Here is a 26726-nt window from a genome sequence, read left to right as displayed (position 1 = left end):
TATAAAATTAAACATTTATTAACGAACCTTTGAAGTCTTCATTTTCTTAATTTATATCAGATATATCCATATCGGTAATAAATATAAAACTGGGTATATATGTAGGAGCATATGCCAATACTGTAATGCTTTTTCAACATACTCATTTGTACTCAACAATAAATGATTTTTTATTTCTTCACTGACGCTGCAAAAGCGCCAGCGCCGCGTGTGGGCGTCATTACTTATGAAAATCGTGTAATTATTGCTGTCTAAGCGCAGTTATAAAACTGCAACGATGACTAAATCATTGTTGGCCATTTGGATATTTTCATATTACAATACACACTCACACAAACAAACATTGTGCGTTAAATTGAAAACAAAAAATGTTCAGTGAATAATTCTTAAGCGCCATGATAATCGCAACTAAATCTCCGTTGGCGGTCCAAAGTGGGAAGCAAATTTATGCTGATTTCTTGTCGCAATAAAACTAATTGATTTCGCTATTGATGCAGCGGTGAAAATGTCATTAAGTTATACATTCTGAGTAGATGATGAATAAGCCGCCACTTGTTATAAATGAATTAGTGGTTTTTAAAATTAAATTGCTAGTGAAACGCATAGTTTAGGTTAGGTTTGAGGTTATGAGGATGATATATGTATATACTTACATACATATGTGTTCTCTACAACAGCAGTGATCTCTTCCCCTATGTAGAAAATATTATTGTCTATTTCATCTTTACTCAGGTCGTAGTATCTAACCATGATTAGAGTGACAAGTGTATCTACTCTAAGTATCTTCACTTTGTGACACAACAGTAAAACTTTCAGAGAAGACCGAAGAAGAAGGTAATTAGTTGATGATAAAATCATAACTGAATGGACACTAAGGAGTATTACTAAGGACTCTTAAGAAACTATTTAGCGTACATATTGTATATGTATGTATATATCCGATAAGTAAAAGAAAAAAGTCATTAGCAGTAATATAAAACATTATATCCATTATGCTCAATTAGAATTCTCAGTTTAACATCTATACTGACAAACTGAACTGATGGTATTTTATTTCTGCATTTTTTTTTTTTAAATTTTTTCTGTACTCTTGGAACATTTATAAATAACTCATAAAAAAAATCAATAGTAAAAATATTGATTGCCTTTTTTTATGACACTTTAAAAATTACCTAAAAGTTATATATCTAGACTAGAATGATAAGAGGCCCTTAAAGATGATTATAGAATTTTTCAAGAAAGTTTGGATCCCACAGTTCAAATATTATTGAGTTCAACAAGTAAAATACAATATCGAGTAAATACTGCAGACTAATTTATCCGTTAAAAAGGCTTACGACAGTACGATTTGGTTCAGATTATCATTTTAGCAGTCTTCGAGTAGAGCAAATATTTGGTATAACAGAAATGGACTGGCATTTGCAAATAAATTTAAAAAACGAAAGGAGTTTTTTTATAAGATATAGAATAACATATATTATTGTACTATTACTAGCAAGTTCCAGCAATTATTTCTCTCGAAGGTAATACCAAACATATACATGAAAGGATCTCTGCTCGCAATTTTAACAACAAAGTATTGAGCACAACAAAAATAGTAAATCAATTTAATTTAACATGATAAACCTTTATAGCGAATCAATTTCGTATTTACCAATAAAATGCCTTTCGAACCATTATGACAATGTAACGCCCAATATATTTTCAATATATTTTATGCTAAGCTCCTCAAGTTATGTTCTATCAGATGATCCCTTAACTGATTGTTTCTTTATTATGAAACAGTGAATCAAAAACGTATGTTTCGAATAAATTAAACGAGTATTTCAAGGTTATTTTAATATCAAAATAATTTTCTGGTAATGTGAATTATCGATTTGATAAACTTAATTGTTTTCCACTCCATGTTTGGGGGCGTCTTTATTTGTGTTTCTAACCGGAAAGAGACATCATTGCAATTTGTGATCACATGAACATATCGACCATAAATCTCATTAGCTTGTACGTAGGTGTTTAAGCTATATTAGTGACGTATTCAATTTTGTGCCATCATTGAGGGGGAGCAACAAATGTAGGAAGGTTGTGTCATAAGATATCATAAAACCATAATATTGAATTTTCATATCAACTAATTTGAGAGTAGGAAACGTCGCAGATCATATAAAGTATATATATATATATGATCAGCAAGACGACCTGAGTCGATTAAGCGCTCATTTGTCGGAAGCGCTGATATCGGAGCACTATAGCATATAGCTGCCATACAAACTGAACGATAAAAATTACGTTCATGTATGGAAACTTCTTTACTTCTCAACATTTTTTATTGTTCACTTTACAATAGATCAATACATAGAACAATTATATAGAAATATAGATTAGTATCCCTAACGTGGTGTCAACTCCTAACGACTGATAAGCGAAATTTGATCATAAATTTTCAAACCCATATCTGGCGTATGGTTGACTTTATACGGAACAATTTTAACGATATTTAAATGAAGATAAGTATACATATTTTCTTTATAATAACGTAATCTGATCATAAACACGAAATAAATTGATGCAGACATTATTCTAGGCCCATATACCCTATATAATTTATTATAATCTATTCACAATTTTGTCTAATAACGACTCTTGAAGTGATAGAATGAAGAAAAACAAGTTTTCCTTCCTAGCCCTTCTTATTTTGAGTTGAGCTATTTTAGCAAGTAGCAAGTTACATATGCACATTTTCCATCACTTTCATCATATTGCATTTGAATGCTTTGACTTCGCAGGTTCTCATCATAAGAGAACTAATTCCTAATACGTTATAACGAAATTCATCAAATGAGCAACAACAGCAAAGGACACTAGTTAAATCTACTGCAAACAAAATTTATGGTGCTTACACATACGCCTGTAAATATGTATTATATGTATGTAGATATCGGCATATAGTATAACAAAATATTAGCATATCGAAATGTGCGACGATAATTGTTGCATGCAATAAATCTTCACCTCCTCATCGCCAATTAAAACGACAACAAACTAGAAAAAACGTTAACTTCGGCTGCACCGAACTTATAATACTCTCCATAAATAGTACAAAAGATTCCTTACAAGAACTTTGATGGGGCAGTTTGTATTTCAATTATAAGCTCACTATAGCTCGATCTGAACAATTTCTTCGCAGCTTGCACCGTTGCCTTGGACAATAACCCATACCAAATTTCATGAAGATATCACGTCAAATGAAAAATTTTTCCATACAACACTTTACTCCGATCATTCAGTTTGTATGGCAGCTATATGTTATAATTGCCCGATATCGACCGCTCTAAGCTCTGAGCAGCTTCTTAGTGAGAAAAGGACGGGTCCAAAATTTCAGATCGATATCTCAAAAGCTGAGGGACGAACAGGCAGACGGATACGACTAAATTGACTTAGCTCGACTCCTGATTATTTTGGGTGTTACAAACATCGTGGCAAACTTAATATCCCCTGTGCAGGGTATAAATATATACTCGTATAAAGAAAGAGATATTTGGGGTATTCACAGCAGCTTTGTTAATGCGTTAGTCGTTATTCGGTTACGTGCATTTTGTTTTTGTAAAATTAACAGATTGTCGTTCTAACGAGTAACGAAGTACTAGTCCGGCAAGGTTGACAATATTTTCGTTACTTGGTAACATAAAATCAGCTGTTTATTTTGCGTCGTTGCCTAAAAAGTTTATTTGATTCATTGCGAAATAATACATTTGCTGCTCGCTACAAAAAAATTGTATACACATTTTCAAAAAGTAAGTACCAGTATGTACTAAAATTGAATCAGCTGTTTTGAAACAAAATTTACCACACAACTGAGATAAAGCAAACGGTTCGTTCACAGTTAAGTGTTTTAACGCAGTATCAACTAACGAATTACCAGATTAACATGTTCGGTTTGAATACCCATATCGATAATTTTGTTTTGTAATATTCGCTTATCCAATAACAGACAAAATACAGCTGGTGTTTGACTCACCGGAACAGGTTCATAAATTTCCCAAGAGCCCAGCCAACGAACCAATCGCTATTGCTCATTATATTCATTATTTATATGGATATATGTGTGTGATTATTACACTTGAAGCTAACGAATTATGCAATATTTGGTTTAGTTTTTCTACCACAGCTGAAAGCGATGCTCATTGGTTTTTATATATGTGTGTACATATTTATAATATAATACTACGCATACCTAAATATACTCTGCTGAGGTAATGAATTATTTGATTTCATGTTTGGGTGATTATGGAATCAACAAGCCTATTTTTAAGAAATTATTAAATTTTGGATTTGAAACTGTTTTAACTGCGTTCTAATTAGAAGTGATTTTCCGCTCAGCTGCACCTGAGTTCGATCCTAATTATACGTATAGACTTTGTCCTGTCATAAGTACTGTTACAAGTTATGGCCTTATAAAATTTAAATTATACTACATTTTTTAATTCAGTGAATTTTATTTAATAACTCATATATTAAATGAATGACGTACAAACTTTTATTTGAAATGGTCACCTTTTGCTTTCATACAAACCCTCAAACGGTTCTATGTACCATTGATCAATAGCGGCATGCAGAGTTTCTCTTGGTTTTACCGGCGCTGTTCGAACCAAAGATTTGGTTGAATTGAGACTGTCCAAATATATGTGTTGTATTTGACAAACTATGGTCTTCAACTCTGAACACAAACTGTAGTTTAATGGATTCAAATCTGGATGGTTTTTGCCTTATATGCTGGAGCAGAATCTTGCTGGAAGATTCAATGCTCTTTATCGAACAGAATATTGCTTCACTGCCTTACCACTCCTTCTAAAACATCCTGCTGGTACACTTTTGTCCCAGTTTTAACATATTTTACACAGAAGTGAAGAAGTGTAACGCCTTTAAAGGGGACTCCCCACCAAACCATTACAGCAGCTGGATTGTGACGATGTTAAACCCTTGAAATGACATTTTTTGCGTCTTTGCAAGTTTTTGTATAGATTTTGTTGTTTTGCTTATTTAAAACTTTTTCAACTGTAAAAACGATATTTGCATGGCCGAAGTACAATTTAAAAATTAAAAATTGTGAATACCTAAACCCTTTATTTTGAGAAACCAATTGGTATTTGACCGCAAGAGTTTTACGCTGACCATATCAAAACCATATTTGAACCACATCTATGATCTAAATGGGTCTAAATAGAGGAATGAAATTTAGTAGTTCTGAATAGTTTCTCAGAGATATATGGGCATAACTTTGTATATCTAGATTTTACCCCAGTTAAGCTACGCACGTAACCATGATTCTTACACCCACGTATGTCTTAAAGCATCAGGAATTTACGAAAAGCGTTCATAAATATACTTACAAAGTGCTGGTATTTTTTACAAACTTATTCTTATATCTTCCTATGCGATGTGTGTTGAGTCATTTATGTTGTCTAACGCTTACCTGCAATCTGTTTGCCTTTCTTATCATATACTTAAATTTCGAATGAGGTTTACTCAAATCCATTCTCGAAGTAAATTTTATACAGAAGTCTTTTGAAAAGTGAAGAACGTACCAGCTGTTTTACTGTGCTCAGCTGCAAAGAGTTCGAAAAAATATACTTTATATTTATGAATTTTCCCATTCTACAAATAGTTTGCAAAAAATGTCAATTTATCAGACCGTGTTCTCCCTTCATTGAAGCATTTCGACCCGGAAATATTAAAGCACAAGGAATCACATGACAAAAATTATTGTAACACTGATGTTTACATATACATAGTTTCTATATATTTAGCAAGTATTCAGTCCTTCATCTGCTCTCATGTAAGATTCAGATTTATAGCAAAGTCGAACCTAATCAATATATATAGAATATCGATTCTGCTATTTAGGCGCATACCTTGCTTACAAAATACGAATGCGCCTAAATAGCAATATGAACGGAATGGATTGTTTAGACTTGTCGAAAAAGATGTGCCAAAACAAAAACAAAATTTAAGCAAAAAAGCTGAAGTCCCTTACAAAAAACCAACGCACACGTAATAAAGGACCGTACTTAGCATTAGTGCAACACGGCTAACGTGCTTACGTGTGACGAAGTTAGAGGGTTTATCATGTATACATGTATATTATTATGCGTATATGGGTACATTTGTGGACATGTTTGGTGCATTTGTTTGAATGCCAGCTCGTAAGTATGCCATAGATCAACAATTGCTGAGGCGGTGTCATTAGGCTTGCTAAGTTGACAGCAATCAAGTGTGGAATATGGTAAAGAAAAATGCGCCGAATGAACTTGCCGTTTGTGGTTTGTAATGTGCGCAGGCTGAGCGCTACAACAACAACAACTGCAACAGTACCAAACTCGAAGAGAGGCGACTTGTTGCCGTTAGCCAAATTGGTTTCAGCAAGGATGTGTGTAATGGTGATGATTGTATGTATGATATGCAAGTATATATGTGTTTGTATGTGTATGCCCATAAAGTGTTATATAATATATTTGCGTTCTTTTATTGATACTTTACGTGTATGTAGAGAGCGTGTGTGTGTGTGTGCGTGTATTACATTTGTCCACATTTGTTATTCAAACCGTCAGAAGCGCATTCTTGTCTCTCTCATTGCCAACATTTGTTATCAGTCGCGTTTGCGTATTTGCCGCCCACTAACTCCCGTTGCACGTCACATTTACATATAACAAATTCTTTTCTTTGTTTTCGCACTATTTGTTTTTTTTTGCAATTTTTTCATTATACATGCCGCGACATTTTTACACATGAAAAGGGTAAAAAGGCCTTTTTCTCAAGCACACTTGCCCTGACCTACAACGCTTTGTTGCTATCACAATGTTGTCGCCTGACAGAATTAAAGACGCCATAAGATTCAAGATAAATTGTAGATTTCTGCAAAAATGGTAAGCCGGCCAAGCAATAGAAGCAGAAACATTCGCCACACTTAGTGCAACACGTACTTAATGTGGAGCATCCTCGATTAAATTTCCATCCTTACTCCACCACTTTGTGCGCTTTATTTAGTTTTCTTTGTGCATTTGTCATTGCTCATACGTGAGTTGGTGTGGTTAGGTGAAAACAATGAGCATCGCCGCGTGCCTTGCTAATAGCATGTAAGCACACCATTGGATACAGTGTGAGACAAACTTGTAGAAACAGTGGCAATTAAAGGACAAGAGGCGCGCTTTATCTCTAAGTCGAGTACCATAATAGTCTACGTTTATTACAGCTTTCTTTAAATTTGGAATTTTAAAAAAAAATTTTGTTTTAGGCTTCTATGATGTTCTCATATATGTATTACAAAGAGTCCACGTGTTCTCTACCCTCTGACTGACAAAGATTGTTACACATATATCAAACTGGAGAAACCTGCCACACGATTTAAGAGGCACGTCTGGCGTGACAACCTAAAATGGAAATTTTTGAAAACTTAAATATACTTTACCAATTGTTTTAAAATTTGTTGTTGGGTGTTAAAGAATACAAAGTAAAGTTTTTCTATCTCCGAGGGTGTTAAAAAGGGCTCTCCACTGCTGCAGTGATTCCTGGTTTCTCCGTGGATGAAACCAAAGAACAAAAATTATCTACTGGAAGATATTGTATTAATGAACTACGATCGAAAAAAGTAAAAAATTGACAAAATGGCGGCGTTTTAAACAAAAAGTTTATTTTCACCCAAAATTTTAATAATTTTGCCCTGCCTAAATTCAATATTTGTTAAGAAATATCATTGTATGTACAAGTATGCTTATATAGAATGTGCAGAAAAAATTTGATAGTGATTAGATTATTTGTATCCAAGAAATCAGTCAAGTAATTTGAAAAAAGCAGTTTCGAAAAAATTTCATTTAAAAATAACCGATGCAGATGACCGAAATTCCCTAACGAACCGAACACGTTAGAAGACTGTAACTCAAATAATATTTGGAAAATTCATTTAAAACTTTAGTATTATATTTTTGAAGGTATGACTATCGATTTATGCAAGAATAAAAAATTCGATTTTTTTGGAAATTTCACTGTAAGTGTGTTCATTGAGGTGCCTTCATGTTCTAATATTCCGTTCAGGTGTATATTTTTCCTAGACATGCAGAAGAGTTAGCTAAAAGCGCTTCAAAAGGAGTTTGCATCACATATAATTAGTTCCAAAACAGATAGTCAGAAATTCTTTGAGAATACAAATAGGCAAGTTGAAGAAGCTGCTCAAACATACTTCAAAAAATATGTAATTATTGCAAACCAGCACCTAATATTCCCTTATTGTCTGCTTTTAATCGATTTTTATACGATACTTAACTTCTATTAGAAGGACAAAAGCCGTTACCTAAATAATAAACAAACTGCATTCTAACTCCTTGCTCTTATTTATTCGCCAACATACTGTATTTGCACATCCATATAAAAGTAAGCAATGACGCACGAATGAGACACCAACACGCATAATTGCGAAGAATAGAACCTTTCGATTCTCACAGAGATGAAGGCGTCAACACCTCGGACATTTTCCACAGCCGCGATTTCCAAACTTTTTGCCTCTGACGTCCTCATTTGTAGGACGCTTTGTGACTGAAATTTCAACTCGGTCTTATGGTCTAAATATTAAAATTTACCTATTTTAATATGTAGGTAATAGCACTACTAAGTTTAGTAACACATGCATATCCTTATATTCAATAATGGAGGAAAACTGATATTCCCATGGATATTGGTGGTGAAACTAAAAAAGTTAAGATGTCTATAATTGCAATATGTGGTTTCTACTGAAGCGTACATTTGTATTGTGCTATTGATTGCACTTTTTGTTTTTTTGAAATCACAAAAGTTCTTATTGTTCATATTAAAAACCGCAAATATACAGTTATTAAGCCGTAACAACTTTTCCACACATTTTTATGGAACTGTTGTGAAGACAACTTTATATTGCTTTGACTTATTGATATTATATAAACAACCAGTGTTGTTCCTTGAACTAAAAATATAACTGGGATTAATTTTTCAACAGCTTTATACTCTAAAGTTTCTCTTTTATTTATATAATTATTCTCTTGAAAAATTTAGAAAATTTCCCATTAGACTGCTACTAACAAATTCCACTACCTAGAGCTTTGAGTCAAGTTAGTGTGGCTCTTAGAATAAATAAAGTATAGAATATGGTCTAAGAAGCTCCCACAATCCAACCATCAGCCAGTCTTTATTTTTTGTATTAAACATGGAAAAGTCGATTTATCTGCACATAAGATGTAGGATTCCAAGAGGTGGACTCCCAAATGTAAAGCTGTTTGATTGATCCTTGATATAGCAGGGGTTTTCGGCTGCACATGTACTGCCGGAAAACAAAGTAGTCGTTCTGGTAATCGTTAAAATTTTATGAATATTTGTACTCTGAACACGGTGTATTAAGTTTTCCATGAGGTTTGTAACACCCAGAATGAAACGTTGGAGACCCTATATATACATATACATATATACATAATTGGTGAGCGTGATGAGCTGAGTCGAAAGTCGAGTTAGAAGCGCTGATATAGGGCCACTATCAAGTTCTTTTATTTGACAAGATATCTTCACGAAATTTGGCATTGATTATTGTTCAAGGCAACGCTACAATCTCCGAATAAATTATTCAGATCGGACTTTATGCGGAGGGTTTATGCTATTAGAAATGCAACCGTGAAATATATTATACCTTGGACGGAAGTTTACGTTTTTTTTTTTTATTTTAGATACACTTTTCTCTAGTATTAATAATACTGACTGGTCACCATCTGATTGGATGCCTATTACCAAAGTTATTTGAAAAATTATGAGGGGAAAGATATATCTTAGATCTTACTTCTTCAGGAAATGTCAAAAAATAAAAACAGCAACCACATAAACCAAATGATATATAGATTCGTTCATGAAAATTTTTTGAAAATCATTAAAAATATTTATAGAGAGTTAAATACTGTATGATTTTACACCGTTTACAGTTTTAACTATAACTCACTTTTAACTTTACTCTAACTTAAAACAATTTTTGGAAGTCTCTCCGATGAGTAGCACCCAATCTATAACAAAAATAAAATAATTGGTCGGAAAAAATGCAATATTTGATATGTGATATCTTCGGAGGGAAAATTACGTCCGTTAATTCAAATTTGAAACATCCCTTGACAGCAAAAATCTTGTATTGTCAAATAATAACATACTTATACTACTAAACAATTGAATACCAAAATAATTACAATGGTGAAATTTTACGAAGGCCGAACTGCCACGAACGCACAACCAATAGCGCATTGTTACAAACCTTTAACTACAAATACAAATACAATTTTCAGCATTACAAAATTTGAATATGTGCGCATTTTTAATCCAATATGTTGCTACCAACACTCGTAGGTGAATTCGCGCGCCAAACCTGCAAGCAAAATTTCTACCAACTACCATACCAATTGACGGCCATACCTGTGCCAAGCAGCGCCTGCGTTGACGCTTTCACATGAACCATTGGCGGTCTCATTGTGTTGGTGTTGAGTATGGTGAGTGTGGTGAGTTGAAAGCTAAATGAAACTTCTGTGGCCTTTTTGTATGTTCGTATGCGAGTGTATTTGTGTTTGTATCAAGCAAGTATCAGCTGCCTTCACACCGTTATTGTCGTTGCTGGCAACGTTATCAACACATTTGGCCGCCGCTGTTGAATATAAGAGGACCTGCTGCAACCGTGAAACTTCAAAACTTATACGACTCTTGACCTGTGAACAACGCAATACAACCAGAACTAAGTCAAAAGTGGTGCGAACAAAAGAAAACACTGCAGAATATCCTTTAGAGCCGTTCAAGTATTCGGTCTTAATTAATATTCAGCATAAAAAGCAACAGTTTGCTGTATTCGCTTGTGTTGGTGTGTATTAACAGTTAATTTAAGTATAAATGTGAAATAATAGTTAAGGATTAAGTGTGAATAAGCTCTAAAGCATTTCGAGTGCAATGACTGTGAAATGTGCAAAGTTTCAAATAAACGATTTAAGAGAATGATTTTTGGTATTAAAAAGAAAAGAAGCATTACTTTTATCTTAGGTGAAACCAGGAGAGTGAACATTAAATTTACTGAAATTGACAAATAATTGACTAGCCACATGCACTATAAATAAAAACAAAGTAATTAAATATTTTATAAACATTCGAATTTTTAGCAATTCGCGAACCTTAGTGAAACAGAAAATATTTATTAAACAAGTATAAAGAAATGTTTTATTATTATTTTTAGCAGCAGAATCATGCTGATATGTTAATCAACGTTATTCAATACAATCTGCCCACCTCTATTTCCTAACGGCTTTTTTCTTTTTATTTTTAAAATAACATTTTTTGAAAATTCTTTGTCTACATTTAGGCCTCAAATGCTGGATATAATGATATTTATATTTGAAAATATTGTGTGTTTTATGGAATATAGGCATATTTGAATTTAATTCACCAACTTATTGGCCTACATTTAGGCGTCGGTAATAAAAACGACGTAAGCAGTATTTATTAGTGAACATTTTGACAATAATTTTCAAGCTATTCCACTCTAATTCCACAATTATGTTATGTTATAAAAATGTTAAAATAACTCCGTTCTCAAAAAGTATATGTCTATGAAGTTTGTTTTCATATAACTCGAAACGCTACTGCGGTCCCGTGTACCGAATTACAGTTTTGTTTCTTATTTCAGTGCTTGGTTACGACACTTTATAGGTTTTCGTTTAATAACGTTTTGAGTTACGTCCATCTGCAATACCGACCTCCCTTGAGTGCCAAAGAACACATGTAGCAAGTTAGGTGAACAAAATTCTAATAATCTGTAGCAACAAGTTACGAGAGTATAATATAAGCTAAGTTAATTTCAAATTTTATTACCTCCAACAGATATTTTCGACAAGTTTCGAATATGAAGAATCAAAGCCAATAATTTTATTATGGTAAGCAAGTAGAAGCTCGAATTTTGAAGATTTTATGCTTTATCATTTCTAATTTTGTTATTTATACCCTAAATATACCCTAAGTTTGCCACGACGTTTGTAACACACAGAAGTAAGCATCGGGACCCCATAAAGTATATACATATATATAAATGAACTGCGTGTTGATCTGAGTCGATTTAGCCAAATTATCTATCTGAAAATTGGCACAAGTCCTTTTCTCCACAAGAAGCTGAGCATTTGTTGGAAACGTCGATATCGGACTACTAAAGGAAATAGCCGCAAACAACAAATCTTGTATGGAAAATTTTTTATTTTATATTTACAAAATTCGGCATAGATTTTTGTCCAAGTTAACGCTACAGTTTTTGAACGTATTTTTCAAGGCGGACAACTATACCATATAGCAGCCATTCAAATTGACCGAACAAAATCAAGATTATGCTAAAATATGTACATGCACTAGCGAAGGGTATTACAGCTTGGTAAAGTTAACGTTTTTAGTTGTTCTTATCTAAGAACAGTTGAAGAGAAGTTTTCAAATTTTTTAATCATTTCAAAAAATTGCGAAAAATTTTTAATAATCGAAAGTCCTTTTGGAAAAAGTAACATATCCATATTAAAACTAAGCACATTCCCCTTTCCGTTTCATAAATAGATTTTGAAATGGTTTTTTCGTACTAAGTTATTATTATAATAATATTTCTGTAGTAGAATATGATTTATTATACTATTTTGGCACATTAGTACAATTGATTTGGGCTCCATATATACGGTATTTTACTGGTATTAAAAAAAAAATTAATATTATTAAAATGTTTAAAAAAATATTCTTAAAAATTTCCGGTGTTCAACTTGTAAACAGAAATTTAAAAATAATAATTTAGTCAAACCTTCCAACCTTCAGGTGTCTCTAATTTAAAGTGGAACTGAAAATTTTATACATCATATTTTCTATTTCTACTAAATAAGTCGATATATGTATTGATTCGCATTTAATAACCGAAAACGAATTCAAACTAAATTTATTTAATATTTGCCAATAATTTTCAATTACCAAAACAAGCTGACTGTAAGATGATCGCTTGGACAGTAACGCGAAATCCTTGAAGTTAATAGGTAAATATTTTGGTCTTTCTACCGGTTAATTTGAAAGAACACCAAATAATTTAATAACAAGGATATGTCTTTGCCGTCAAATGAAGCTCTATTAACGTACATACATACATACTCGCCATCAAATGAATGACTTCTTTGGTTGACCTAATGACTGACATTTGAGAACATTGCCTATACATATACATACATACATACATACATTGTGTGCGTCTATTGAAAAGGTCGGAGTTCGAGTATCGGGAGGGGGGCAATTAAATTCACCAATGACAAAACAACTTCAAGCAATTACACCAAATTTCGCAGCCCATCCACCCACACACACACACATGCAAATGCTTTTAGCAATTATAATAGTGAAAGCTTTTGGGATAATACAATGAATGCAAGGACAGTTATTTGTAGCAGTTGTCGTATAACACGAATGAGTAATAAAAACAAGGTATCGCAGTGGGGCCAAATGTAGCGCCGAAATGCCGCAAGCGACCCGAAATTAAAACAGATCAATTAAGAAAATAAAATTTATCGCATAAAATTTTGTATGCAAAGATATTAAATATCACAAGATGATTTAGTTATGGGTTTACATGTGGCATGGCAAGCAAGCAAGCGTGTAGTATCAAATTTGTATTATAATATAGAATGAGCTAACATGAAAAAGTAGCTGCGTGTTGCAAAAATTTCAGTTGTATTGATTTTCAAAATTGTTGACGTTGAAATTTGGAGAGGAGGAGCTAATGTACTATTAAATACATACATATATCCAAAAACATTATTTACTAGTTTTTGCGTGCAGAAGAATATTATTACTTCACTTCAAATCTAGTGCTTTAATATTGACTTTATTTAACGTAATATATTTTGTAATAGTTTCTTCTATAAATTTCAGTTTAAAAAGTTTACGGTTATTCTTTCTTTTTAAAAGAGAGAAATGTTTTTTAGTAATTTTACAGTACTATATATGTACATACCAATCAAGACGTTTTTATTCTGAAGGCTTCATTAAAAAATAGTCAAAGAAATTACTTTTTATTGCAAAAAAAACTGTTTTTTCCTAAAACTGCACTTAATTAGTTTTGCTTACAAACTTGTGACACCCATATTAACAAAAATTCTGCGTAGCTGAGAAATTTCAGCACTTTTTAGCATTATTGCCCATTTGCTAGCACATTCTCGAAGGATGAAAAAATTAAGTAACCAATTTTGAAGTGATGCACTCACAAATTGGTCAAAGCACTTACAAAGATGAAATAGAAATTCTCTTTGGCTCACAGTGCCATTCACCCACGGACACACATGGGTTCACAAGTAACTGGGATTTGCATACATACATATATAGTACATAACAGGTATATATGTACCATATATGCTGAGATAAAAATTTCTTTACTCATTACCGTCACGCCTCAAGACTTCGTGGATGTGAAGGTAAAGTGAAAACTTATCAAATACACAGGTGTATGTACGAGTATGTGTATATAACACTTCACATATCAAGTGTTCGCGGAAAACGCATATGTATGTACATAAATGTAATTGTATTCTACTAAGAAATTATACTCTTTGAGTCGAAATCTGTTTTTTTTTTTCATTCAACAAATAAAGTTTGAGTTCTTAACCGGTTTAAGAAAAACTTAAGATTCCTTTCAATGATTAAACAGAGTTTGCCACCGGTAAATATATTTTCTGATATCAATGGCAAAGTTTACATAACGTTAAAACTCATGAATTCTTAATTGTACTTACAAGTATATATAAATATAGTATTAAGAATTTCAAAGTGAAATATTCAAATTGCTACCGCAAAGTTTATCCACTTACTTTTAACTACCCTAGGAATGTCAAAGAGTCACTTTATTAGATGATTTTGATGAAATTGATCTTAGCTTTTGTAACATCCTTAAAGCTTAGGGGACTTTTGTCTAAAAGATGGCTTAGATTTATCATTCTCATATAATTCTATTAATTTTTATAGTGAAAATAACATGTTGTTGTATAAAAAGCCAATAGTCAAGACCCCAAGAACTGAAATATTCCTAAACAATTATCAAAATTCAAGGATCTCATTTACCGCAAATGGTATGCTACGCTGAGTATTCAATCAGTACAATACTAAAAAGCCAGCAACAAAATATTGGAGTATGAATAATTTTGTTGAAAACCATTCCAACAGTTTTGTCATACAACAATATTTTCGTCACTTTGCTCTCTTATCTAAAAATACGCATACGAAAACTACAATAAAGTTATAAACGAGTATATGCATATCTTAACCAAATTGTATTCTCACTCTCAATTCAATTTAAGTATGTCAGTGTATTGAAGTTGCACGAGTTACTTGTTCGATTCGTCACTGTTGCTTGAAATGTTGAGAGATTCACTGAAAAATACACAATAAAATTAGAAGCTTCCAATGATATGCCTTAAGAGAAACATATTAAATGTTTAGTATTCTATACAAAGATCCACGTATTGGTACGAAAAAGAGGTAGAAACTATCAACGATTACCACTTTTCAGGTTTTAGATTGAATTATATTTTAGAAATAATTATTTTAAGAATTATCCTTCGGTGTTTCGAATTCTGTAAAACATCAACAAATATATCGCACTGAGAACTTCATTGCCGGTAAATTTCGATTCCAACGAAAACCTTTTTAGATTTACAAACAAGCATTTATGCAAACGGGCGAATAATTAGGAAGCAATACTTTCTGAAACATCAAATGCGTAACAGTCATTCACATCACATTTAACGTGCTTTCTAGTTATCTTCGCTTCAGTTGTCTCTTTTTCCACAACACCTTTCGTACGCTCTTCGTATTTCACTTTGCTATGGCTGCTTTATGGCAGCAGAGAATGAAACGTTACGGTTGCTGTAGCAATTCTGTAATTTGCGCCAAAGTCGTTCATTAACCGGATGCCGACAGACGAACGGACGGACGGAGAACAGCAATATTGTAATGATGCACCAACGCACGACACGCTGGCATGTCACAACCCCTCGCAGCCACCCTGCAAACGTCATCATCAGCAGCTCGAATAGCCCCTTTGTTGTAGAAGCGCAAAAAAGACGGTCTTTGCTGCTACTAAACTTCCGTAAAAGACGATTTCACTTTACGGCACATCAGCACCTGCCACAGAACCATGCAACACGATCACACACACACACACAAATACACACAATCGTATTGGCATTGTTGACAACAAAACGTCATTGCCAAAGCGGATATGAGAAAGATCAACCAAGAATTATTAGCCAGTCCGCAGGCCAATTCCAAGTCAACAGTTTAGCTACTTTCGCGTTTACGAACGCTTACAGTTACTGGTGTATTGCCACATTACTTTTCGCATAACTGCATATCACTTGTTACATGCCACACTGCTTACTGCTACTTTTCCCTGATTGCTTTGTTGCTCGCTTGTAAATTAATGAATAGATAATGTCCTTGTTAAAGTCTCATTTATGGCTTTCCGGCCAATGTCACAATTACTTTTCCAAGTTTTTTTTCTGCTTCAATTAATTTTTCGCGCTTTTCACAGCACCTACGCGTTTGCTAAATCCGTGAAATAACATAAACTGTTACAAAGTAGTTTAGAAATTCTTTCAACTTTGTTGTTTCTCAAGCATATACATATAGACGAATACGAGGATACTGGGATAAAGCCGTGAACGAGGAACGAAGTTTTAAATAAGTTGTGTGGTATTTCTGCACATTTCGTACACCTCGAATCGAAACGTCGTAAAACTAGTTAAGAGTTAGTTAAATGATTAAACTTTTTACCAAGTCCATTCGGAAGATGATTTCGTCGATCCCAATGCGTACGATCAAGTTAAGACCAGATCCCAACGGTTTATTTCGCTAAATCATATTCAGTTCCTCATAAAGTTTGTACAGCTCAGCTTTTCAAATCTATTTAGAATTGAATACCATATCCAACGTCTCTGCACCCAATATTGGTTTGAGATCCGTTCGAGGAAAACCGCCGGCTATGATTTTTCCTCCAACTTTAAACACCTAAACCTAAAAAGGGTAAACTAAAAACTTGTACGACCTAATCTCCGACGCCCTAAACAAATGTAGGAAGAAGCGCCAATAAACCCAAGATATCATTGTAGAAGTCTAGAATATTATTTGTTAGTAAGAGTGATTGACATTGTCTTCGACGTTGGTGTTAGTTCCAATATAGACGATATTTTTTTTGGTAACATATTTAGCCAAATATATTTATCTCCAACCATAGCAATAAACCAGAAATAACGTTAGTTTTGGCTGCACCGCAGTTATAATACCCTTCCCTTTCTTATAACAGCTATACATGAAGCTAAATCTGAAAACATAGCCACCGCACGGTTTGTATCCACCGAATTACGTTTTGCTAGTTCCTTCTAATTAATTGGTTTGATTTAAACGCATTAGATGTAAGGTTACTTAATAAGGAAAAAAAGTTCTTTTATAAAGACCTATATCATCATTTTGATATAGCAGTTATATGGTATAGTGGTGTGAAGATAATTTGTGAAATAAAACAGTTTTCCATATAGAGACTTGATCTTAATTGTTCAGTTTGCATGCTAGCTACATGCCATAGTAGTTGAATAACGGCGATTTCGACAAATGAGCAGCTTTTGGGAAAGAAAAGGACATTTGCGTGGAATCGCTTATATACACACATTGGACATAACCATACAGTCTCTCTGACTCTCTGTCTGCTTGATAAAACATTTCTCGCTCTCAAACGACTGCAAAAAAATCGAATGGACAGGTGCTACTTCTTTCAAATTGAACACATTTAAATTCCAACAAAAAAAATCTACTTTTGGGTTGATACCCTCTTTCAATCTTTTTCCTTAGTGATTTTACGAGATATAAACGCTTACTAAATTCACTGTGTCTTCATACTACACTCGTTATTACAATATTATAATGGTAAAACTTTTTCGGAGCTTCTCCTTCTCCTTATTGTTGTTGGCGCTTTTCTTTTGGTCTCCACAATTTTGCTTGGAGACATCCGCTGCCGAACACGCTGCTGGCTTGAAATTGGATTCAACTTTATTGTTGTCCATATTGTTTAAGTGTTTATATCAACTTTGTTGTTAGCTTACCTTACACAATATGCGGTGTTGTTTTCGGTTAAGTGAAATAATGTCTGCGTTTGAACTTCGATGACGGTGTAAAAGTGTTAATTAATTATTTTGGTTAATTATGTCACGGCTAATTGGCTGAAAATATTTACATTGGGGTTGGAAAAATAGTGCGAAAAGGCAATTTGTACATAAGTATTGTAAATAAATGCAATAAAGTGTCACCACCCGGTTAAAGCTCGGAAATAGCTTTTCGGAATTCGCATTTTTTATTGCATAGCAGAGATTTACTTATTGAAGAAAGAGAAAGAAGATTAAAAAGTTTCCATAAAAAAAAGGTCTTAAAAAGTATACAATAATTGAAATATAATCGTGGCAGCAAAACACAAAGTACAGAAAATATATTTATATTTTTCAGTCCAAGCGAGACTCTTTGTGACTCCACGAGTACCAGCCTGATTATCTGACCGAACCTAACCTAATTTCAGGCGAGAAATCATTGAGGAAAATTTATAAAACTCTAAATTTCTCACCACCTCTTCGTTCTTTCGTTTAATATCGTTCTAAAAATAGGCAACGTTTTTATTACTTTTTTCAACCTTAAACAGGATATATTAAGTTAGCCACGAAGTTTTTAACACCTGAAAGGAAACATTGCTGACCCTATAAAATATATGTACATATAAATGCTCAGCGTGATGAGCTGAGTCGAGTGTAATTTTGCACACGTTCTTTTCTCTCGATGTCAGCAAGTAGCTACAATATAAACTGAACAATTAAAATCAAGTTCTTGTATGAAAGGTTTTTTTTTTTGCGAAGGGTATTATAGTTTCGGTTCAACCGCAGCTTACCTTTTTTTGTTTTGTTTTTAATTATATTTTTTTGCTGTGTTTTGAACACAAAGTTTACATTAGGAATTCCCTTCAAGCAATAGCTTCAATTGAACATACATAAACTTTAAATCGCTGTCTTCAAAAAACGTCGATAATGGTAATAATCATAAAAATACTTTCCTTGAAAAAGCATGTCTCCGAAATCAAAGCCAGAAATTAGGTTGAAATAAACAATAATAGGTCTCATACGATTATATACAAGTACCATGACTTATATTGTAATATTGTCGGTCTCCCCGATCAAGATCTATTCACATCCTACAGCAAAAAACTTTTTTACTTTAACTTTTAGCTACTTCTTAGACTTCGTAGTATCTTGGTAGCCGTTCCCGTGTATTTTGGGAAAATGTTAAAAGTAATGACCTTAAACCCTATTAGGTCTTCAGCAGTGGTTTTTCTCCAAATGTGTCTTTACGCGTCTACGTTTATTCGACGAATACACAATATCTTACATTAAAGATTGGTCTCCGAATGATTCTTGAATAATTTTTTCGACTAAAATACTTTTTTTTTGTTATTTTCCGCATTTCAGCATATCCATTATTGTTTACATTAATTGATATTAAGCCTTCATCAGTAACTGGTAGAGTCGTAAATCTTCCAGCTACAGTGAGAAAGGAGCCATCTGTCCCACAAAGCATTGCAAAGACACAACAAAATTATTGTTTATATGACAGGCATGATAGTACATATCACCAACCAGTTGTACTGACAAATTTATGATGGCAGGTCTATGCTAACACACATACAAATATGCGATAGTAGTAACTGTTTAATATAGCGCGCGGCAATGGATAATAAAGTGATTGTAGAAACATCAAATGCCGCTGGAGAATCAACAGATTATCGCGTGTCTATTATGACTACATTTGACTGTATGTATGTGTGTGTTTGTCGGTTTGTAAACTGTATGTATGTGTGTCGGTTTATGTGCTTATGAGTATTATCTATTGACTTTAACGCCTCGCTTGTTTGCCATTTCACGCTTGCCAGCGATGGCGGCAGCAAATCACTGATAGCCATGTCGGCACCAACAAAATACAAAAAAGCATGAAAAAAAGAAAGCGTTATAAACCGCACATACTTGCACATACATCTACACACAAACTCTTACATGTATGTATGTACATAAGCATAGCTGGTGGCTAGTAAGGATAGCTTTATTGCTGTGTTTATATTACAGATATCTTTGTTGTTGTCGCTGCAGCTGTCATGCACATGATTTGTGAGCAATTCAAGAAGTGTATGTATATGTGTTTGTGAGACTACCACACCTGTTGCATGTGGACGTAATTCACCACAGTTAGAACTTATTTTCCTAATTGGACAAAAATGGTTTGAGAGCATAGAGAAATTTGCATGGAAAGAATAATGTTTTGTGTAACCTTTTTTCATTCTTAAAATGTTGAGGCTTAAACCGCAAACATATAAATATTTATAACCTGAACAGTGTGTATTAAGTTTGCCTTGAAATTTGTAATATCCAGAAAGAAACGTCTTAGACCCAATAGAAAATATATGTAAACAAGTAAGGAAGAGCTAAGTTCGGATGTAACCGAATAAATTATACTCTCGCAAAGTCAAGTATACTCGTTTGAGATTTCTTAATATATTTTGCTTGATTTGCATAGTGAAAAGTGAAAGAATCCGATGGAATTTAAAATGTTTTTTATAACAAAATGGCGTGGTCGTAAGCCCAGTTTCACACCATAACATAGAAATATGAGAAGAATGTTATGTACCGAATTTGATTGAAATCGGTTAAGCAGATCTCAAGATATGGGTTTTCCCCTAAAAGTGGGCGGTGCCACGCCCACTGTCTAATTTTGAACGCGGGTCATAAAAAGTTATCCCATACCATCCCACAGAAAAAATTTAATGTCTCTGGCGTGTTTAGTGCTTGATTTATAGTGCATTTAGTAGTTTTTAACAGTACTGTTATATGGGGAGTGGGCGGAGTTGCCACCAAATTTCCCCAATTTTCACACTATCGATAGAGGCATTTGTTTTCATTAAATTTTGTTATTTTCCATTTTTACTCAAGTTACAGGTGGCACAGACGGACGGACAGACGGATAGACAGCCACCCGGATTTCGAAGCGTCTCTTCGTCCTGATCATTTATATATAAATAATCCTATATCTAACTTGGATAGTTTTAGGTGATACAAACAACGGTTAGGTGAACAAAACTATTATACTCTGTAGCAACATGTTGCGAAAGTATAAAAATGATCAGCGTAAATGAGTCGATTTAGCCATGTCCGTCTTTATGTATATACGCGAACCATTTTCTAAGTTTTTGATATTTCGATCAAAAATTTTCAATACGTTCTTTTCTCCCAAAGAAGCTGATCAGTTGTCGGAACCGCTGATATCGAACCACTTTAGCATATAGCTGCCAATACAAACTGAGCGATCAAAATAAACTTCTGGTATGGAAAACTTCTTTATTTGAAAATATATCTACACGAATTTTGGCATAACTTGTTGTCTAAAATGACGCTATAAACACCGAAAAGTTTTTTTTTTTAATCGGACCGATAGCATATGGCTCCCATACAAACTGATCGATCACAGTCAAGTTCTTGTATTGAAACTTTTTTATTTGTGAAGGGTATTCTAGATTCGATGCAGCCGAAGTTACCGTTTCTTCTTGTTTTCAGAAAAAATTTTATTATATTTTCTTTGAATCCACAGCTCACTTTAACTTAACTTTACACCTACCACAACTTAGCGGTGAGTTTAAATCAGCATTAACCTCTTTTGTATATTTTCTTGAATATGCAAATATGTGTTTGTATGCATGTGTGTATGTATTATTTGTGCGTACCACACTTGACACCGCCTCATATAAATTATCACACTCGCCTATAATAAATACACAAAGTGACAGAGTCGCTGACTTATGAGTGCACGTTGCATGGTAGATTGCAGTGGAGAAGGATATTTGCACGTTTGCGCCTAGAAATATGCAAAACGAAGTCTTTAAGCCCATCATGGGTGCGTGTGTTAGTTTATACACGCAGCTTAAAGTCTTTAGTAGTATAGGGATGCTTCAGCGACTTTCAGGCATACATACATACATACATTTAAAATAACGACAAAAGGAGTAAACTATTTAAAGAATCACAATAAGCTTGAACTTACATTAATATTAATTCATAAATTTTATCCAGTATGCTTCTTTTAAGCGAATGGCAAATTTCGATATGAAATCTAGAACCAAAGATATAGCTTTGTAATCCCTATTATCATAGGGAATACCATGATAATAATGAGAAGAACTGAGCAATTTTAAATATAATTATATATTGATATAAACTCCTCAAAATGAAAAAGTTTTGGTTTTTACTCGAGCTTTTTATCCGACTTAATGAATCTGTGTCTGGAGTTTTTTTTATTTCTGTTAATTTTAGGCCGATTCAAAAATAAACTTTTGCTACCTTTTTTGGCACATTGAATATGTATATTGGGGCGTAAAACACTATTTCATGTTTCAAAAGCCTAAATCATTAAGCCAAACTCAGAACCTTCGAACCAAAACTTCCACCTCATTTCGAAACTAAAAAGTTCTCATATTTATTATATATTCAATATTTATTAAAATGAAGTCGAAATATTTATAGAACTGTGAGGCTTTTGTGAGCAGGCATCATCAGCGATCGAGAAAATATACTAGTTGAAGCACACTTTATCTCTACTTACCTTCTCATACCGGATAGCGGCCTTGGTTCGAACAATGAGATATATCAAACTCGTGATATACGTGGAACTATTTTTATACTTAAGGAAACGAGGAATATGATCACTTTGGAGTAGAACTTGGAAATTTTTCAATGCCTGGCACTCCTTTGTCATCATTTCAATCAAAATTCCGCCGGAACATATAAATCGAATAAGGACTATTCAACAAATATAAGAAATATGGTTAAGAATCAACGATGACGCGAAATATAAGAGTATAGAATGAAGCTAAATATATATAAATTTTTACTTACCTGCTCATCCTAATGTACCATCACTTGTATACATACGCAAGCTCGTTCTTTCCTGTTTTGAATGATTTTTGTGGCAAAAATGCGGCCATGTCACAATGTCGACGGCAATTTGTGGGCGCCGCTGACATTTATTGAGAATTATGACACGGTTTGCGGTTGGTAAAACTGAAAACGATAAATTGAGGTAGGCTGAGAGCAATAGAAAGTTTAAACCGGAAACAAATACGTGTTAACGCAAAAACCTAATATTTATTGTATTTAAATTGTATGAAAAGTAAGTCAAAGATGTATGGAAGAAAAAATAGATACATTCGATTCGCCAGTTTTACTCGCTAAGTTTGAGCACTTGTTTATTAACAAGAAATTTACATATGAAAGCAAAATAAGAAAAAGAGAGAAACAGAGAGGGTTACTTCTTTCATTTTTTTCTATAGTTAATTACGCCTCTGTGCTTTTTTTATAACAGCTGCCACTCTCTAAGGTTTTGCCAATGGTAATGATATTCTCGACGCTGGGAAGAAAAATGGAAACTGGCTCGAAATTGTATTGATTAATTGTTAACTTTCTAACTAATTATAAGGCAACATTAAGTCTTTTTGTATTTATATATGGTATACCCCATGAGAGCACTATAATTCCATCAGCAAGTTTAAATTACATAATCTCCTCTAGTCACTTATTCACTTATTCGTAGTGTATTGTAATTATAGAAGAATTTATATGGCTTGGAATTGAAGTAACTGATTTAGACCACGATGTGGTCGATGACTACCAGGAGAGAGTAGATCTCGAACATATGTGGGTATTCTTGAAATCATGTTGAGAGACTTCAACCAAATCTCATGATTTCGTTCACAGATTGTACGCCAACGCCAATACGAGCCCATTTCCAAAACTAAAATTTAAAGCCAAAGTGTATGATTTTCCACCAACCATTGAACCAACTCAGAACTCATTCGCAAATGTAAATAACTCAAAGCGACAAATGCACGGCACGTTCACTGATTTCATTAAGACTATAAGCGTCTCATAAGAAGCAAATCTGTCTCTCAACTAACTTCTTCTATTTGACCAGCCGCCAACGCACTTTAAACGCATACAAACGCTTTTATCAGAAATGCCGCTTGTTGTGATTCGTATGTCCTCATTTGCTAAGAAATTCTTGCTGACTCAGTACTCTTCAAATAGTCGCTGCTAAAGAAGGCCATTTTGCGCAGTCACTTTGTTTTGTTATCATTTGAAATTTATACTTTCATAGCTTGCTGTTGGAATAATCATAATAGCAGAAGTGCGATACTAGTAAGGACAAGAGCGTTGTGGCTTTAAGCGTATTATATGTAATAGAGAATAGAGAAACTTTTCACTTGAATCAATTAAAAGATAAGAAGTGGTTGAAGTTTAATTGAAATAAAATATCTATGACGAAATTATGAATTCAACAACGACAGATTTTTAGCAAAAGAATACACGCTTAAAGAACAAGGTTTCATTCACTTTCAACAGATTCGACTACTTTTATACCTTGAACACGGCTTATTAGGTTTGCCACGAAGTTTGTAACATCTAAATGATCAGTGTGACAAACAAAATTTTGGATACGTTCTTTTCTCTCCAAGAAGCTGCTCATTTGTCGACAATTTTGGACCAATATAGCGTATATCTGTCATACAAACCGACCGATATTTATACATAAAAGTAAATTTGCATGCAGATCTTCTTGACATTTCTCCAATTTGAAGAAAAAATAATAATAATTGTAGACATAACCTCGCCTCTCATAGGATGTATAACCTAACAACCAAATTTTTGATTCAAGTCTTCATGACTTCTTATCATTCTCGCAATTATTTAATACCAACAAATTTATGTTAGTTTTTAAAATGCTGCGAGAGTGAAGTTTTCGAAGCATGACAAGTAGTTAGATCAAAATGAAAAATTCACATACATAACAAAGGCTGTTATAGATATTTTTAAAAGTATATTTTAGCATGAATTCAATTTTAGAACTGTCGTGTTCGATTCCAGCTCGCTATGTGTGAGCTCAGCTCTCTTCACGTGCAATTAACAAGTAAAGCAACAATATTCAAATTTAATAAATGGGGCTGATTGTTATGTCATTAAATTATCTCTATTTGCATACTGCAAGCTTTTTTGATTTATACCACTTGCATGTTCGATTCGCCACAACTTCTATCCACTCAACAAGAGTTTTTTGAAAACAGTTTTAGATATCTTCATACCTATACTATTGGCTGTTCCGAGAGCTGAAACAGCTGCCAATGTTTGTTAAAAAAAAAATTTATTTGTACAAAATATAAATAAACTAGTCTTTTTGCCTCAAAATTTAACCTATTTATGCTTTTTTACTAAAAATATAAAAAAACATTGCACGAATGTTTATAGTTGGAAAGTACTTTGTGTACAAGTAATTGCTCTGAACATACTTCAAAGCATTAAGATTTCAGCAAACAACAAAGAGCAGAGTGTTTATGGTAATTCCCAAACAAGTCAATCAATTAATTTTGACTACATAATCCTTTGTTGACAAAGAAAGATGTCCAAAGGAAGCAACCGAAAATGTTTATGTGCAAGTGCGCATAAACAAGAAAAATTATGCGAAAGCAAGAACTTGAGTGCACTAACAAAATTTCAATATGATTTTTATGTATACTCGCAATTTTTGTGCTTTCATAAATAAATTTGTATAGCAGTCTGGCAATGGTAATGAAAACAATATGGGGCTTGTAGTGTCGAATTTTTTTTTGAGCAAACGACAAGAGGAGTAATGCAAGCTACTGAAAATCTAAGAGAGAGTACGGACATATGTATGTGTTGCTTATCATTCCATAAACAATCTAGTCATTAGACGAAAGATTTGAAATAGTTATAATACAGTTCCATAGATCAAATATCCTAAGTCCCTATACCAAAAGTTGCCAGAGTTAACTGTCGTATTATTATTTTGTAGAGGCAATGTACATTTCCAGGATTTGATGTATTCTAATAATTAGCGATTCATTTTAAGAAATTTTTTATTCTCTTAATCCCGTAGCCGATCTCCCGAAAAAAGGTGTCCAGAGAGTAAGATTTTTCTGCCTAAAAGTATCCAAAAATACCTAAATTTATACTTCAGATTGGTTTAGAAAACTTAAATTATTATCAAAATCTTATTATTTCACATATTATCTGACAATTGTATCTAAGAAACGCGTATGAAAATTTGATATTATCGGTCCAGCCTTTTTGGAGAAGTTTTTCTTACCGACTCTGAAAACTGCGTTTGGAGAAAAACGAATTTAAAATTTTGGTAGCCGATTACGCTATCTTTCAAATACGCCCAACTTTTTGACGGACTTCAAATTCGGACAATATTTTAAAACACAAACAAACGAAATGATTTTTTGCAATCCACAAGGGCTTATAACTCCTTAATGCCAATTCAGCTGTTTACTTACCAGAAAACAGGGTAAATATATCAAGTTAATATAATCCGTACTTATAAAGTATTTCCAACGCAAAATGTGAATTCCAATGTTTACACTATAAAGTACGCTGTAATCAATCAATTCGCTCCCTTCGAATATTTTATCAAGTAAGTTATACTTGATAAAAATAGTTTTCCGCTTCATATATACGTCGAGAAGCTTGCAAAGATAAAGTCAACAGAGC

General features: G+C 33.4%; 1 protein-coding gene across 2 annotated transcripts in view; it reads left to right on the top strand.

The window, feature by feature from the left end:
- The window catches only part of AstA (allatostatin A), a 42437-nt gene that overhangs the window by 9189 nt on the left and 6522 nt on the right, over positions 1-26726 (top strand). The window contains exon 1 of one of the 2 annotated variants that reach the window (XM_014236880.3): positions 10719-10900. The exons of the other annotated variant lie outside the window; for it this stretch is intronic. The gene's annotated coding sequence lies outside the window, so the exon portion shown is untranslated. Of the gene's footprint in view, positions 1-10718; positions 10901-26726 lie in introns of those variants that run through there. 2 annotated transcript variants of the gene reach the window in all.

The sequence above is a fragment of the Bactrocera oleae genome, chromosome 2, assembly GCF_042242935.1.
Source record: "Bactrocera oleae isolate idBacOlea1 chromosome 2, idBacOlea1, whole genome shotgun sequence".
Classification (NCBI taxonomy): domain Eukaryota; kingdom Metazoa; phylum Arthropoda; class Insecta; order Diptera; family Tephritidae; genus Bactrocera; species Bactrocera oleae.
The sequence above is the reverse complement of the archived record's forward strand: the minus strand, read 5'-3'. Positions and strand labels throughout refer to the sequence as shown.